Raw genomic sequence first — 18,424 nt, forward strand, 5'->3', positions numbered from 1 at the left:
ATTTGAACATAAGGCTTGATAAAGGGCAAGCATATTGCCTGATGCCTTTGAACATTCGAACAATATTTATAATTAATACTTGAGATTTTTCCTTTCCCTTGATATTATTTTCTTTCGTTATTTTGTTACTATGCTTCTTGTTTTTTTGATCTCACCTTCACTGCTTTTTTATAGTGGGGATGATATATTGCTTAGTCCTTTTAGCAGTATATGTGTATTTGCTATTTAATTATTGTTATGCAATGATTGTGGTTTCAAACACTGTCCCAAATAACTTCAATATTAATATTTTATTTTAAGCCCTTATATCTCTTTGATTATGTTACAGAAGTGATAGACCCTGCTATAGTGGACAGGATTGTGTCAAATGTCCCGTGGTATGGAGGCCCTAAATATGGGCAACAGATGGAGGACTGCCAGTTTGACTTTTGCCCCCTAAATGATGCCTTGTGAAGCTTTTCTATATATCCAACTATGATGTGTTTTGTTTACACTGTCTCACTCTAGTGATGCGTGATGATATGATTTTAGCACCTTTCCTGCCACTACATATTGTCACTCCTTTAAACCAATTTTAATTTTTTGGAATTACTGTTCCTTTAAGACTAGTGAATGTATTGCACTTTGGACTTTGATAAAGGCTAGTGAATTAGATGAAGTGTTAAGTCTCCACCAAATAAACAACCTATTGTTTTCACCTTAAGCACTTACAGTGCAGATTCCTTTTTTTGCCCTGGATCTATCTATTAGGGATGCGCTGAATCCACTATTTTGGATTTGGCCAAACCCTCGAATCCTTCACGAAAGATTCGGCCGAATACTGAACCAAATCCAAATTTGCATATGCAAATTAGGGGTGGGAAGGGGAAACATTTTTTACTTCCTTGTTTTGTGACAAAAAGTCACTTGATTTCCCTCTCTGCCCCTAATTTGCATATGCAAATTAGGATTTGGATTCGGTTCAGCCAGGCAGAAGGATTCAGCCTGGCTGGATCCTGGCCGGATCCCGAACCGAATTCTGGATTCTGTGCATCCCTACTATCTACCTATCGATCAGGAATGCGATCAATTAAACCAGTTATCCAGAAAGCTCCAAAGTTGGGGAAGGCCATATCGCATAGACTCCATTTTAAGCTAATAATTCTAATTTAGAAAAATGATTTCCAAAAGTTTTAGCAATAAAATTGCAAATTGTATTGTATTGTATTTTATCCATAAACCAGTTATCTAGAAGGCTCCAAATCATAGGATGGTCTTCTACAGAATCCATCTGTCATCTATGTATATACTATAATAATATAGTGCATTTAATGAAGCTGCAGAATACCATCAGCTTTTACCATCCGGTTTTTTAGCAGGTGTTTTTGATCGATGGCACACAATGGCCGGCATGAAAAGCTGTTTTACTGTGTAAGCTTTCAAAGCTAAACAGGCTTCAGTAGATATTATACAGATACCCATGTAGCTATAAAAGCTTATGCAACAGATAGAGCTTTGATATTACTTTACTTTTATACTGGCCCATTAAAGGGAAAGAGCATCATTATTATTATCTGTGAAGCTCAGCTCAACACTACACTACCAAATTTCATAAAACCAGTTCATGTCTGCTAATGTTATAATGCAAAATGGCTTTAATTTACGATGAATTAGTCCATGGATATATAGTATTTTAGTCCACTGACTTGAAGTATAAAATAATTTTAGAAGCTCTGGAAATTGCCTATATATATACACACACACACACACACACACACACACACACACACACACACACACACACACACACACACACACACACACACACACACACACACACACACACACACACACACACACACACACACACACACACACACACACACACACACACACACACACACACACACACACACAATACAACAGTAGTAAAGGTGATACCCGCACTCCGTCACAATATTCCGTTTTCCGGGTGCTTGGCCAAATAATATGTTGATAATTATGAAGAAGACCAGCACTCCGTTTTTAAAAAACACAATTTATTGTAGTGGTCACAGTGTCTCCAATGTTTTGGCCCGCTTTGGGGGCCTTGACTTGGACCTGTAACTTGGATCTTCATGCCTAAAGTCTACTAGAAAATTATGTAAACATTAAATAAACCAAATAGGCTGGTTTTGCCTCCAATAAGGATCAATTATATCTTGGTCTGGATTAAGTACAAGTTAAGGTTTATGGAGTTTATGGGAGACGGCCTTTCTATATTTTAGAGCTTTCTGGATAACAGGTTTCCGGATAACGGATCCAGTTAAAATAATAAATTATGATAATTGTGATTTGTGACAATGTGCATACATTCGCTGAAGCTGATGTTCCAGCTTTGTTTCTTATGTTAACCCAATAACTATTGTTCCAGTAATTAAAAATTTGTTTTTACTCACATTTCTGTTTCCTTAATATCTAATAAATGATAAAATAGGAAGCAGTTGTTTTAATTTTCATTCCGATTTCTTTAGGCATGTTCTTCCTCAGATCAATTACCGATATTAACCATTTAAACCTATCTTAATCTTTATATATAGCAAAAGTAATTGAAATAGTCATCTTTTCTGTAATTTGGTTTCTCTCCATAAGATTTAAGGGCAACTGAAGCCTTGGTATAGTTTGCTCCATCAGTTTCAATCAATGATTAGAGTTGATGTACACCTCTGCTCTAACTGGATGTAGCAATGCAAATCATGTAAAACTTTAATATTACATAAATGCTTTGGTTAACCCCAAGGCTTGTATGTTCTACCAACAAAACCATGAGCACAATCACACCTGGCCAGTATTGTGTCCATTTAGAACGCACAAGCATTGTAAAAACTGGTTTTGTCTATGCATATTTATGTTGCACACAGTGGAAGCAATTAAATTGGGAAGTGAGATTTAGTTTTTGAAGTGATTCTATTTGGGGTCATGGAATCGATGGCAAAGTACAGAACCAGCCCAGTAGTTAATTTTTTTTACTGTACCAGCGTATTTATAATAACAATAGCAATTATCTTTGCATAACTCCATTGTTGGTGTATATATGGTGTATATGTAGAACCATGCATTATTGACAACAAATCAGAGGGGCTTCAGAACTAAATCTGAGATCGCCAAAATGTAAGTATAAATATATTGTCTTGTTGTTGATGTATGGACAACTAAATGTGTTCAAGATTTGTCTGCAGACTACAGGTTTGCTACAATAGTGGACATATACAAATTTATTTTAATTAATTTTTTCATCACTACAAAATGTTGCACTTCTCATTGTGTTAACTGGCAGGTGACTTTTGAAATGTTGTGCCCTTTCACTTTTCTTTTAGTTTTCCCATGACAGCTATAGGTTTTTTTTTCTAAAAATATGACTGAATTTGAAATTACATTTTTGTCACAAGTTATATGACTAGAATAACTAAATAAATTTCATTTTTATAATATAGAGAAATATTTTTTAATATATGCATTAAAATACATAGTGATTTTGAAAGTTAAATGATTCCCATGCATGCAAATACTAATATATAATTCACACCGGTTTCAGTAGTCAAAGCACTGCACCAGAAATAAGAAAGGCATGGCCAAACATGCCCCTAACAATAAACTGACCCAGGAAATACATATATTTTTAGAAAGTACACAGTCTGACTAATTAAAAATGTACACCAAACCACAATGATTTGATAATTTTTTACTATTATTACCTATGAACTATCAAGTTGTAGCAGGCAACACCAGTCAACAGCATAAAGGCCAAGCAAGATATTGTTCTCTTTGTTAACAATATTAACAATATTGTTAAGTGATCCAACATTATATCAAGAAAGTTAATTATTCCTCTTTACAACCACTCTAGTAAGGCCCTGTCTAGAATAAACAGATCATTTTAGTCTTAACTAATCAGATAAACGGTATTGAAGGTGTAAACTACAGAAAAAAGAAAACTGTCCAAGTTGGTATTTTTTAAAATGCAAAAGTAGTACTTAGGGGAGATAGGATTACTATTTATAAATATACAAGGGGCCCATACAATAAATGTTATTTAACAGCAGATCCATCTAGCAGTCAAGATTTAGCCTTTTTCAGCAGGATTTGGATTTGGCCGAATCCTTGTGCCTGGACAAACCAAATCCAAATCCTATTTTGCATATGTAAATTAGGGGTAGGAAGGGAAATCACATGATTTTTCATCACAAAACAAGGAAGCAAAAAATGTTTTTTTTACCTTGTTCTGTGATGAAAAATCATGTGATTTCCCTTTCCGTCCCTAATTCACATATGCAAAATAGGATCCGAAATCGGTCTGTATTTGGCTGTATCTTTCACGAAGGATTCAGGGAATCATCAGAATTCCAAATAGTGGATTAGGTGCATCTCTAATAATCTCTTAAAATCTAAATCTAAAGGCAAGTTTTGGTTGTATAAAAATCATATGTATTAACAAACAGAGCCTTCTATTGGCTAACAGGTGCCTGCTGTCAGCTAGCACTTATTTTGCAAAATCCAGGAACATTTTTTGTGATGCATTGCTCCCCAAATCTTTTTTACATCTGAATGTTGCTCATGGATAAAAAAGAGGTTGAGGACCCCCAAATTGTACAGCACAGAGACCTGCGGCTGCATCTATAACCTCTGCTTCTACCCATCTCCTGGCTTCTGCCCAGGGATTGACAGAAAATGAAGGCTGCAATGGAACCCTTCCATAATATTTGCCCAAGGGCAGGTAGTATGGATAAGGTTGACCTGTGCCCACTGATGCTGCAGTCATTCCCCTGCTCTTGCACTCTTATCCAGGGGCATAGCAAACTTACCCTATATTTTCTAAAAGTTTTCCTAAAAGCTGTGAACATTTAGCACTGTTATTTGACTTTTTAAAATTTGTCTGTATATATATTTTTGGCAGGTCTGTTTAGATAAACTGAGATAAACTGTCATGGAAGTGCTTTAGGAAAGGGAATTCTGTCCAATGTATTCTGTCCTCCTTTGAGATGCAACTGAACTAGCAGAATGGCTGTGGGAATAATAAAGCTAATGAAAGAAATAGTTACTCTAGAGATTTTACCTAAACTCAAACGACAAATTGCATCGGTACTGTTTATATGAGTAAGGCTAGATCATGACATTTTTTCTAATGTAGGACTGAATATAAAAAAATCTTGATAAAAACACATACAAATAACAGAGACTGACATTAACAACTCAATGTATATGGTTGTGTTCAGAATAATAGCAGTACGACTAACCTGATCATTCACTGTTTTTGGTAAAAATTATATTTCTACATGGCAAATGATTTACTAGTAGGTGTAGCAGAGTAAAAGAAAACCAAAAGGCATTACATGCATGCTGCTGATTCTCTGTAAATGAACAATTAATTGTGGCTTATTCAAAATAATAGCAGTGTTCAAAATAATAATAGCGTGTTCCAAATAATAGCAGTATTGAGTTCCATTAGTGAGATCATTCATTCTGTGAAAAAATGGGTTTCAATTAGGCCCTTATTTAAGGAAGGAAGTTAGCAAACGTTGTGCATGCTGGTTATAGTACTATCTAAAAATGAGTAAAATGGGTCATTTCAGACATTGTTCAACTCGATTGTAGAGGGGGTAACAAATAAAGAAGTGCAGAAAATGATAGGCTGCTCAGCTAAAAATATCTCAAATGCATTAAAATGGCAACCAAAACCTGAAAGACGTGGAAAAAACAGAAATCTACCATTCGAATGGAAAGAAGAATAGCCAAAATGGCAAAGACTCAGCCAGCGATTAGCTTCCGGAAGATCATAGAAGGTCTAAAGTTTCCTGTGAGTACTGTTATAATTAGAAGACACCTATGTGAAGCCAAGATATCGGCAAGAAGCCCTCCCCCTAAAGTCCCATTGTTGAAAAAAAGACATGCTGAAGAGGTTTCAATTTGCCAAAGAACACATTGACTTGGCCTAGAGAGAAATGGCACAACATTTTGTGTACTGATGAGAGAAAGATTGTTCTTTTTGGGTCTGGGGGCTGCAGACAGTTTTTCAGACAACCCCCAAACACTGAATTCAAGCCACAGTACACTCTGAAGACAGTGAAGCATGGTGGTGCTAGCATCATGAAATGGTGATGTTTCCCATATTATGGAGTTGGGCATATTTATCGGATACCAGAGATCATGGATCAGTTTGAATACATCAAAAGGTCATGTTGCCTTATGCTGAAGACAAGATAGGGACCCCAAAAACACCAGTAAACAAGCAACATCTTGGTTCCAGAATAACAAGATTGATGTGTTGGAGCTTACTCCCCGGACCTTAATCCAATAGGAAACTTGTGGGTGACATCAAAAATGCTGTTTCTGAGGAAAAACCAAAAAATGCAGAAGAATTGTGGAATGTAACAGGTGCCAGAAGTTGGTCGACTCCATGCAACACAGAGGTGTAGCAGTTCTCAGAAACAGAGCTTATACACTAAATATTAGTTCAGTGATTCAAAGGAAAGCAAAATCTTGAAATCTGAAAGCATGAAAGACACTCACAGGAGATTCAGGAAATTTAAATCTGCCCTCTCCACAGTCAGTTTGTATTGCATGCAATGTAGGGAGTGTATGGAAGGGTTGATTCCTAAATTACCAATGTTTATGTTAATAAATGGTTAATGGGCTTGTTGAGCTTTATATAAACTCTATTCAGCCTTATATTTTCAAAAGCACACATAATGAAATAGATTATAGAACTAAACTGGAAGTGGCTGTACATAATACAACCTGCATCAAAATTGATTGCTAATCATTCATGCAGTACACTATGTGGACAATCTGTGTTTATTTGGAACATCTGGATATGCAGGCCCACACCATGTGCAGTTTATAGGTTTCTCTAGCTCAATGATCCGTAAAAGCGAGTGAGTAAATAGCAAGGTGAAAACTATAAATCTTTAAATGTTGTTATCCATTTTTAAGATGTATCACCAACAAAACATTAAAAGAGCCTTTTAATACTACTTCAGTTTCAGTTTAAGTTACTTTGTCCTTTCCTTAAACATCTTGTCCGCAGTAGCACTAACTTATTACACAACACTGTTACAGAGTGCTCAAATACCTGCATTACTTGTTGCAGTTGGGGTTACAAGACTCTGCCAGGGGTACACTAGCACCCATACTTTCATAGTATCAATTTCACCATATTTTCATCATATTACGATTAGTGGATATATGCCAGAAATGATAAAAATATATGACAGAGATGATAAAAATTCCATACCCTGGACAGTAATTATCCCCAATGCCTCACTGAAGTTCCCACCAATCCATGAAGTCAGTGGCATAACTAGATGTTCCTGGGGCCCACAGCAAATTCAACTTTAGGCCCCAAAACATTGGTAGGTCGACCTATTCTATGAAGTATATTGAAACTGCTCATTAATTAGGGTCCCCTACACTCCCAGGTTCCCCTGGGTTCGCCCATCACTACTCCCCAGCAATACTAAAGAGCAACTGGAAATCAGAGATCTGTCACAAAAGAATGCAACAGAAATTATTTCAAATTATATACAGTAAGTAAAACTTCCATTGCTGTTAACAGGCATTAGAAATCCAAAGCAGCTGATTGTGTCTCACCATTCTGGGTTAGTGGAATTAATGCTGGGAAAGCCACCATCGCCTGTGCCTCCTCCCACCCTAACTATAGATTAATATCTTCTGGAGGTTACTAGTGCACTCCTGAAGAACCATGAGCAAAAGCTAATCTGGCTGATAAAGCTAATTGCTGACTGTGGCTTAATTTATGCAATTTTGGCAGCAAATGTATCTAAACCCTCTGCTAGAACACCTACAGGAAAGCAAATATATTTAATGCATTTCCCTTCAAGGGCATTAATCTAATAAAAACATGCTGTCACATTTGTCATAATATGTTATGGTAGTGTGTATTATGTCCTAAAATTCAATTACAATCAAAAAATATCTAGGTTTCAGTGACATGTTGTGATAAATAGTAATGCTATGACAGCCAGAGGCATGTTTCCTATTTTAAGGTTATTTTATCCTAAAGAGAGTGAGATTAGATTTAGATGACAGGTTACAAAGTTATGTATTCTTTCAAAGAGATCACATAGTGGAAGGGTAACAGTGTTTTACCTCCTGAACTCTTACTCTTAATCTCCCTGTCAAAATCTGCTATTGGCATTATTCCTAGCACCAGAGACCACTGCACAAATGCAGCCGATATATTTACACTTGTAAATATGTAACCCTTCTCACAGTTCTCTTGTTTTCTATTTCTAAAAGCCACAACTGGTTTCTAGAAATTGACCCTCATACATTAAATACATGCATTGAAAAGCCTTTGAAATCTCACCTACAAGCAGAATTAAGTTTGCCAAAGAGCAGTATAATAACAAAAAGGCAGATGTACCAATATACTGTACATAACATTCATTTTCTAGTGGGAATTACTGTAAAAATATTGTTTTTCCCTAAATTCATTTGAATGAAAATTTGAAATTAGGATAAAATTATTTTTATGGTTTTTTAGTTGTTTCCTGCTCTTCAAAATGTTTTTCACCTAAAACTTTTGCATGTATAATTCATTGATATAAATATATTAGGGATGCAGCAAATCCATTTTTTTCCGATTCTCGTACCAAATCTGATTGAATTTGCATATGTAATAACACAACAAAATCAGCATATTCTATTGTCAAAGTCACATGATTTTAAGGATCCGTATTTGATTGGCTAGGAAATTGAATTAGGCCAAATCCTGCTGAAAATGGATCATATTCATCCAGATCCTGAACTGAAACTCCGTTTAGCCCAGTGGCATACATTGTTACTTCCACCCTCCACCTCAAAAATATTTAGAGGGTTCAGTACACATGCTGGAGTTGAAACCTCCCCTTCTGCCCACAAAAGTGTGAGACAAATTTAATTTACAGGAGGGTCCAATTTTGACTTAATACATTATAGGTATATGGCAAATACAGTGGCATAGCAGGCCATACAGCAGACCCTGTGGTCTGGGCCCCCTTGCCCCCCCTGGCCACCCCCCTGCAGTATGACCTGCAATGCCACTGAATTTGCCATATCCCTATAATGTATTAAGTCAAAATTGGAGTAATTATTCCAGCGTTCTATCAAAATCTTAATCTTTTTTCACGTTAAAAATATATTGTCATTAATATTAATCTACTGGAAAGAGAAACACTGAAACGCATACATTTTTGCCAAATGTTAGTACATTAGCCCTATAGAATTCTTGTTTTATTTGTGAATTATATCCAGTTCTCATACCAGTCAAAGAAAATATTTTCATTATTAAATCTATACTACCTTAACTTTTTCTTATACATGTTAAGTGGTTGTTATTCAGCTTCTAAACCTGCAAGCAGAGAAGTAGCTAAAGCTTAGCAGACAGTTTGCTCTCTATCCTTTGGAACAATTACCTTCCACACCAAGCCTGCAATGATCCTGCACTTAGAAGTGCAGGACCATTGCGGGCTTGGTGTTGAAGGTACAAATACTGTTGATTGCAGGAGCAGAGATTCATCTCAGTCATTGTGCTTCACGTTGCCCTTAATTTATACTTGTTATTTGAATTTAAAGCTGGTAATGGAGGATCTTGTGGGGTTTGAGACATTCTACAGTCATATGAAAAAGTTTGGGAACCCCTCAAAAAAAGTAGTAAACAGTAGTATTTCAGCAGTGATATAAAGTTTTATACAATCAAAGCAAGATTATACAATCTTGCTTTCATCAGTCCACAAAATGTTGTGCCATTTCTCTTTAGGCCAGTCAATATGTTCTTTTGCAAATTGGAACCTCTTCAACACATGTTTTTGCATAGCCATCTTTTTATTGTAACAATACTCAACAATACTCACTCATAACTTGGACCTTCTTTGTTGTCAATTTCTTTCACTCATGGTGCCTGGACAGTTCCTTAGATGGGAGAGTACTTCAGTCAGATTGGTGTGGAAGGTAGGGGAGCACAATATTGACTTCAGGATTTTTTTATGGTGTAAAAATAAAAAAACTCTGATATTTTTATTAAAATTTTTTTTAAATTACTAGCTGTTAACATTTTGGTATATGTATATATCAGTTTGCTTCAGGTTGTTTTGGATAGTCAGATGATATCTGTGGATAGCAATTTTTAAATAGTGCAGAGGATTCTAAGTTGGATTTAAATCAGGGTTTGGACTGGGTCTTTGCAGGAAATCCACCTGTATTTCTTCAGATACTTTAATCATATATGTGTTTTAGATTATCATAATTTTTGAAGATGAATTTCTTTTTAAGATTAAAGTTTTAGCAATTTGAATCACGTTCCTTTTGGTACTCTTACTCTCAACACATGCTGGTGGTCACAGTGTTATATATTTTAGGGCTGCTATGCCATTAAATGCTGGTGCTACATCATCATGTTATGCTGGGGCCTCTGTGTCTTGAAAATCTGGGGGGATTGTGTCAGTTTGCTGAGGCCATTGCGTCATATAATGCTGTAACAACTGTAAAATTAAATTCTGGGGTAATTGTGTCTTGAATTGGAGGAGCCACTTTTTTATTAAATGTTGGGGCTGCAGTATAATTTATATATTATTTGCAATAATGAATAAAATAAATGTATTTTACTTTGTGTCACAGAGTTCTACTGGCTTTAATGTAACTGATGCACATAAAATCCTTTCTTCAATAGAAAACTGTTATATCATAACTGTACCTATTTAGCATCACAATAAAATTATTGAACCTGATGTTAAATGCAGTTGTGTGTAGAGCATTTTAGTACATCCCCATAGTAGCTAAAAAATGTTTCTATGCTATGCACATTAATAACATTCAATATATCTACCCCTTGTCTGACAGAGAAAACAAATTAAGCAATAGTTATCTTTTATAAAAAGTTAATTTTATATACTCATTTGCATAATCTGAAGTTTCATGGCTCTGCAGCAAGATCTTTTGAGGGCCCACCAAAGCTGAGGTAATATTTTTTGATATGCATACTGAAACTGTGCATCAGACAGGATCCCTGGTGAGCTTTATATCCATCCCCTCCCCACCAATTGCATTCTCTACCTTTTTATTGCTGCAGCTTTTTGGTATTCTGAAATGAAACACAGTCACATCAGAAATGGCCTGATTTTTTAATTTATACATTTGCCAAAATACACATACAAAGAAATCATCACTACATAAACACCTTTATTTGTTTTCCATATATTTGCTTTTTTAAATTAGAAAGTACATTTATATAATGATATGGCTTCCTTGCTGTTAAATATTATACACCTTTAAAAGTTCAAGGAAAAGTAGCTTTAAAGCAGACTACAGTCAAACACAGACTAGAGATTATTCAACTACCTTAAAGCAAGAGCAGGAACCTTATTTCACACAGAAATTAAGTTGAGATTTAACATATTCCTTAAGGGTTGCCTGAGGTGTAGGGAAATATACTCAAATAAATAAAAAAAATAGTACGGCTGTATAACCTTTTTGATTGATGTTACTCATATAAAACGTGCTGTAGAATAATTGGATTTAGTAGATTAATCAGGGAGTAATTGTTAATTGATTATGATGGATTATTACAAAGTGTTGCAAAACATGCTAGTGAGGTAAAAAAAATAATAATGATGAAGGGCATCATCCGCTTCTGTTCTATGATATAATATGAACCTAATGGGTTATAGGATCTATTATCCGGAATGCTAGAACCTGGGGGTTTCTGGATAACTGATAAGTTAGCATCAAGTAAAAGGTAATGTTTTATTATTACACAGAATAAGGAAATCATTATAACTTCGAATTAGAATTATCTACTAAAATGCACTATATATATTAGACGACCTTCCCATAATTAAAAGCTTTCTAAATAATGGCTTTACAGTTAAGAGATCCTTTACCTGCATATTAAAAGTGAATAAGGATTGTAGAATTTCTAATTGTCAATTAGTTACCTGTCTTCAAAAGAACTTTGAAAGCTCCACTTCTTGAAAGTGCTCTTGCCAAGGCAAGTGAATCATAACGCCTTAACTTTATCAAGAGACTGTTCTTCACTTCTGCAGAAATGAGTATAAATTGATATTGTGGCTGTAATTTACATAAAACATTCCAACTGAAGAGACCATCTCTTGATTTGTATAGGAAGCAGAGGAAATCTGCCTAAACAGTTTGCTAAAGCTCACCCATCGTGTTTTAAATCATCTCAACTAGAAACAAGTACTCACCTTTATTGGGGCAACATGTGTATTGTGAAATTTTTTTCTGATCAGCATAGCAAAGAAGTATATCCACACCCAATAAGTACAAAGCCAATGTTTAGTTGTGATCTGATCAGCTACTCAGCAGCAAAATATTAAAGTAAAATCCCAATACAAAATATTAAACATTGTAAATGTTCTAAATTATTTTTAAAAATAACACTACAATTCAAAGTAGTTTCTGTCTGCCAAACATGCCGAATGAGTGAATCATCACATGTATTGGCAGCTTAAGTTCCTATACTGTTTTCATTAAAAAAACAACAAGCATAGTGAAATCACCCACTACTGGGATCTTGGAAAAAAACATCTAATGGCACCACTAGAAAAAAAACAATGTCATTGGCTAAAATTAAGGAATACCATTACTATATCCCATATTGTTAATGCAACTAACCAGGCAGTAGAATTGAATTTAACTAACAATTTTCTTTTAGAACTTTAGCTAACACTTGAAAACTCCAAATACTAATCTTTTCTTTACTGCAGTGAAACATCACTCTTTGGGTAAGTTTAGCACAGGATGGCCTTACTGTGATTGGCACTCCATTGACAACTTATTTCATTAGATCCTTTTGTTGCAGTTAGATCTTTAGGTGGACAATTTTTCAGGGAATTGCAGTCTGGACACATTTTAAATGCTTAATTTGGTCACAGAGTGATACGATACCCACCTTGAAAAGCTCCTATGCCAGCATCACTTTATTTGTTTCCTGTGCTCTCTCAGGGAGACTCATCCTTGGCTCTTTTTACAAGGCTCCCATAACAGTTTAGGTATCTATCTAGTTCTTACAGGACTCACAGTATTTAATATCAAGGTAGCTGGTGATTTTTGGACTTTGCCAAATAATGATTACAAACCAAGCTGATCAGTCCAACGGGAGATCCTCAGGGACAGGGAAGGATAGTGGAACAGGACCACAGACAGGACTTAAAATATGAATTTTTGGATGCTTCTTGGGTACTTTGAAGTGTAAAGCATCCACATCAGCTTTTCCACAGTCTGTGCAATGTGTGGACTGGCTCAACAAAACAATAAATTTGCTGCTTACAATTATTTTGCAGATGTCAGGAGAGAGTAGTCTGTAGTTGTCGCCTTTGGGGAGGGGGGTGAATAATTGGTGGCACACACTCTCAGATGTAGGCTGTAGGTGGAACCATAGGAGTAATCATCCTGTAACGTAGGGCAGGGATTCCCCGTGGTGGTCGGGTAGGGTTTGGGAAGAGGGTTGGAGGGGGTCAGTGAGGGGGGTTGGAGGGGTAGGCGTCTAATTCGGCACTCTAGTGTTCTATTTGGCGTGCCACGTTAATTGTTCGACAGATTTATGCGCGAAGGAAGAGGAAGCGGAGGGCATCCCGCGCCTCACTAGGCCACCACCACTAGACCTTCTCTCTCACAGACACTGCTTTTACTATGTAAAATAGTTGTCTCAGCCCCTCCCCATATTGCATGTGTGTATCAGGGACTGCATGCATGTTCAAAGCCAGCTGCAGCCAAATAAGTTAAGAAGTGATGTGATCCATCATCTGCTCACATCACATTTGCTCCAGAATTTCACAGTTCCAGCCACAAGGACCAAAATCCTAAAACTAAGTGGGCCCTAGGCAAGTGCCTAGGGGGGCTAATGGGTAATCTGGTTCCAGTCTTACTAAATGAAACAACTTCTGTTTGCAGCCCTGCACCCTAGACTAATTGCCAAGTATCCCTTTTCTTATCAGCCAAAGAGGAAGGGACTCACTATACTCCCCCTTAAATAACCTCTCCTGGGGCATTCCCCCTTCCAAAAATTGTACTGCATTATAGGCACCAATAGTCTCTTAAAGGAGATCTAAACCCTAAAAATTAAAATGGCTAAAAAAATGCTATATTTTATATAATGACCTTATTGCATGAACCTAAAATTTCAACTTCTCAACAGCAGCAATGATCCAGGATTTCAAACTTGTCACAGGGAGTCACCATCTTGGAAAGTGTCGTGCGACACTCATATGCTGAGTGAGCTCTGAGCAGCTGTTGAGAAGCTAAACTTAGGGTTGTTGCAAATTATCAAGCAGAAAATGAGCTTTGTCTAATATAAGCTGATGCTACAAGGCAGAATATTCTGATGCTAGTTGCACTGTGCTGCCATGTAGTAATTATCTGCATTAATTAATTAATAATCAGCCTTATATTGTGACATTTCTATTCTATGTGTACTGTATATTGTGGGTGGGACCTAAGCTCAGTAAGTGACAGCAGCACAGAGCATGTGCAGTGAATCAGCAGAAAAGAAGATGGGGTGGTATTAGGGCATTTTTGGATGCACAGATCTTGCCTGCTAAAGGGCTGTGGTTGCCTTGGGCTGGTACAGAAGCCCAAAACATAATGTACAATATTTCTAGCCTACTTCTTTAGTTAGGCTTTAGTTCTCCTTTAATGTTATTAACTTACCAGTCAGGTCAGCAGAAAGTGACATACCTTCAAAGAGTGGCTCTAGCATTATTATTTCTTAAAATGCATGAGTGATACTCATAGTTCCATTACCTGTATAACTTAGCCTGTGGCCATATCCCTTCACATGCTCACATAACTCCTCAGTGACAGCTAATATCCTTATAATTTATAGTATCTACATTATCCCTTATAATACATGAGTGATTCACAGAATTCCCTGGACTTTTAGTGGGTTATTTACTAAAACTCACATTTTTTTAGTCGAGTTTTTAAGGGGAAAAAACTTGAATTCTTGAAAGTTTTGAGCTGTTTGCGCTGGTTTTGGGCGACAACTCGAAAAAGTCAGAGTTTTCAGAGTGTCAATTCAAAAAAGTTGCGCCATTCGAATTGACGCTCAATTTTGTCACAGTTTTTTAATACTGATTTTTTTTCTAGAAAAATTATTGCTAAATAAATGGAATTTGGGTTTGGGAGTTTGGTTGTTTTTTTTAATAAAGTGAGTAAATATACACCTTAGTGTTCTTTTAACTTTTTCTGAAAGGTATAGCATACCTACAGATAATATAATTATATTCTTGGAAATCAGATCCATTTCTCTTATACTATATAGGTGATACAGGAACAATGGAGGTTATTCCCACATTCCTGATTCTGCACCCAGGGGCACAATGTATTTAAAAACAATGGAGTTATCTTGTTCTGCTGCTGCTAAACTGGAAGGAGGGAAGAGTTCAGCAGGATATAAACGTAAACAACACTTTTAAAACGGTAGCAAAACGGTGAGGTGAGGGTGGGGACACATTTTCTCTGTTATACTGAATCAGTTTCCATAGTTCATAGTGTCTGCATTACTTGGCAAGTAATTTGCAAATTTCCCGAAAAATTCAGGAAAAATCGTGAAATCAGAAAGTTAATGAAAAAATCGTGAAATTCGAACGGGTTCACAAAAAATAGTAAGATTCAAAAGTTTCACGAAAAAATGGTGCAATTCGAACGTTTTCACGAAAAAATCGAGCAATTTGAACGTTTTTACTAAAATCTAGCAATTTGAACGTTTTCACAAAAAATTGAGCAATTCGAATGTTTTCATGGAGAAATCTAGCAATTTGAAGGTTTTCACGAAAAAAAACAAGCAATTCGAACGTTTTCACTAAAAAATCGAGCAATTCGAAAGTTTGTGGGAGATTCGTGAATTTATTTCGCCGGTGGCGAAATGCGGAAATTTCGGAGCGAATTCATGCCCATCACTATTCTTAGATATCACCCTCTAACATACATTACCACAGGAAAAAGGTGTTGTCTGTTACATCATTTTATTATATCATAGGTCATTCAGATACGCACTAGTATACATACACTCACACTAACATGCACACCCACAGATGCATTCTCACGCTTACTGTACTTGCATACTCAGAAATATTGAGGCCCTGTACAAGCAGCTGCAATACATTATCATGGAAAATGTCTTGTTCTGAAGGTTTAGGGGCCAAATGATCTTTCTCTGGGGATCAGTCATTCTACTGCTAAAAAGTTTGTGAAGTTGTATAAAATGAAATAAATAAATCACAATATAAACAGATGATGTTACTCTGTAATAAGTAGTTTATATAAATACTGTACATTCATTCATTAATGTAAATAATTGTATAGTCAGTCAGTTCATTGGGGGTCAGTGGTGATTGCCCTGAATTTATACCATATACACCTGCTTGCTCCCGTGAAGCTGCTCTGCAAAATCATTGCTTTATACATACTGTATGTTATGTACGTTTCTACAAATGCTTTTAAAGGGGTTGTTCGCCTTTTAGTGAACGATTACTATGATGTAAAGAGTGATATTCTGAGACAATTTGCAATTGGTTTTCATTTCTTATTTGGAGTTAAGCTTTTTATTCAGCAGTTCTCCAGTTTGCAATTTCAGCAATCTGGTTACTAGGGTCCAAATTAGCCTAGCAAGCTTGATGGACTTTGTCTTTTTTCAAACCTATTTTTTTCAACCCTTTTTCATCCCGAACTATGTAACCTCACATTGATTTGAATAAGAAACTGGAATATGAAAAGGAGAGGACCTGAATAGAAAGGCCGGGTAATCAAATGTAGTAATAACAATAAATGTGTAGCTTTACAGAATATTTGTTTTTAGTTAGGGTCAGTGACTCCCATTTCAAAGCTTGAAAGAATCATAAGAAGATATAAGAATAAAAAAATAATGAAGGCAAATTGAAAAGTTGATTAGACTTGGTCATTCTATAACATACTAAAAGTTAACTTAAAGGTGAGCCGCCTCTGTAACAAAGATCCAAATTTTTATTAAGCTTACGCAACTTATGGAAATTTGTGCTACCTAACCCCTGTGGGGACATGGCCCTGACTAATGTCCCCCCTAAACACCTCTCATAGAGGGTCAGGTCAGTGTAGGGCAAACAATGAGCAGAGTATGAAAGGGGGGGGAGAGCACAGTATCACAGTTGAACTTTCTGTATTAAAACACAATGTAGCAAGATGCAGGCCCAGATTTGTGTGCAGGCCTAGTGCAGCAAAAATCTGTGGGGACTGGCCAAAGAGTTTAAAAGCAATTTGAATCTCCTACCCATGTGACCCGCCAGTGGAAGCAATTGTGAGGAGGCCTTTATATCCAGTCGTGACAAAATAAGACAGCCAAGAACCAGAGATAGGCCATAAACCCAGTATATGTGGGCAAGATAACTTTTCTAGTGCCCCTGGTCTGCAGGTTATTAGCTGTTATGCTTACTTTTATCTTGGAATATAAAATGGCATGACAGATGGCTAAGGAAACTGGTTACTGAAGGTGATACAGGACTATCCAATTCTTAATGGGGACCTGTCACCCGAAAAAAATGATTACAAATCCTATTTTATCATGTTCGTCAAGCAAATTAAACTTTAATTACACTATATAAATTAATTGAATATTGTTTCCTTCAGTCTGGGAATTCATAATTATAGCAAGCAGGAGCCATTTTGTGGACATTGTTATTAAGGCTAACTTTGCATAATCTCAACATCTTGCTTGTACACAATTAAATGGTAAAGAGGGAGAATGTCGGGAGAGCAGTGACATCTAGGAAGTGCTCAATGGAAAGTGAAAGTAATTCCCTGCCCCACCTCTATGCCTAAGGCATAACGGAGAGGCCGACAATATTTGATTGACAGCTGGATTTTTAAATGAGTTTACAATTGTATGAATGCTTTAATAAAAAAAATGAATTGGGTTTTCAGGTTTAATTTGAAAAGGACTTTTATTATACAGCTCTTTATGTCTGGGTGACAGGTCCGCTTTAAATGTGTAGTCACTACTTACAAGCCTTTGTTCAAAGTCATTTGAGATGCTAGGCAAAACCCTGGGACAGAGACTAAGAGAAACAATGGTGTGTAGTAATAGTCTTGCTATTACAGTATATCCTGCATAAAAAGTATTGTCTAAAGTTCAAAGTTATGGATGGCAAGTTCATAGAAAATATTTGTGTGCCTATAAGGCTTTCAGTGTATTCAGAAGCGTGTGAACCCAAAGTGAACTCGTAAATGAAAAAAGGCATAGAAATCGCACTACTATAGTTCCACATTGAATAGTAGACTATTATTCATTAAGGACCCATTTAGGCAACTAGTGCCAAAGTTCGTGAACCACTGGCTTAGAAAGAACATTGCAGGAGGGTGGAGAGGTGAAAGGGGCATGCATTGGGACCCAGTTACTGTATACTGTATCTAGTCAAGC

The sequence above is a fragment of the Xenopus laevis genome, chromosome 7S (assembly GCF_017654675.1).
Source record: "Xenopus laevis strain J_2021 chromosome 7S, Xenopus_laevis_v10.1, whole genome shotgun sequence".
NCBI classification, from domain to species: domain Eukaryota; kingdom Metazoa; phylum Chordata; class Amphibia; order Anura; family Pipidae; genus Xenopus; species Xenopus laevis.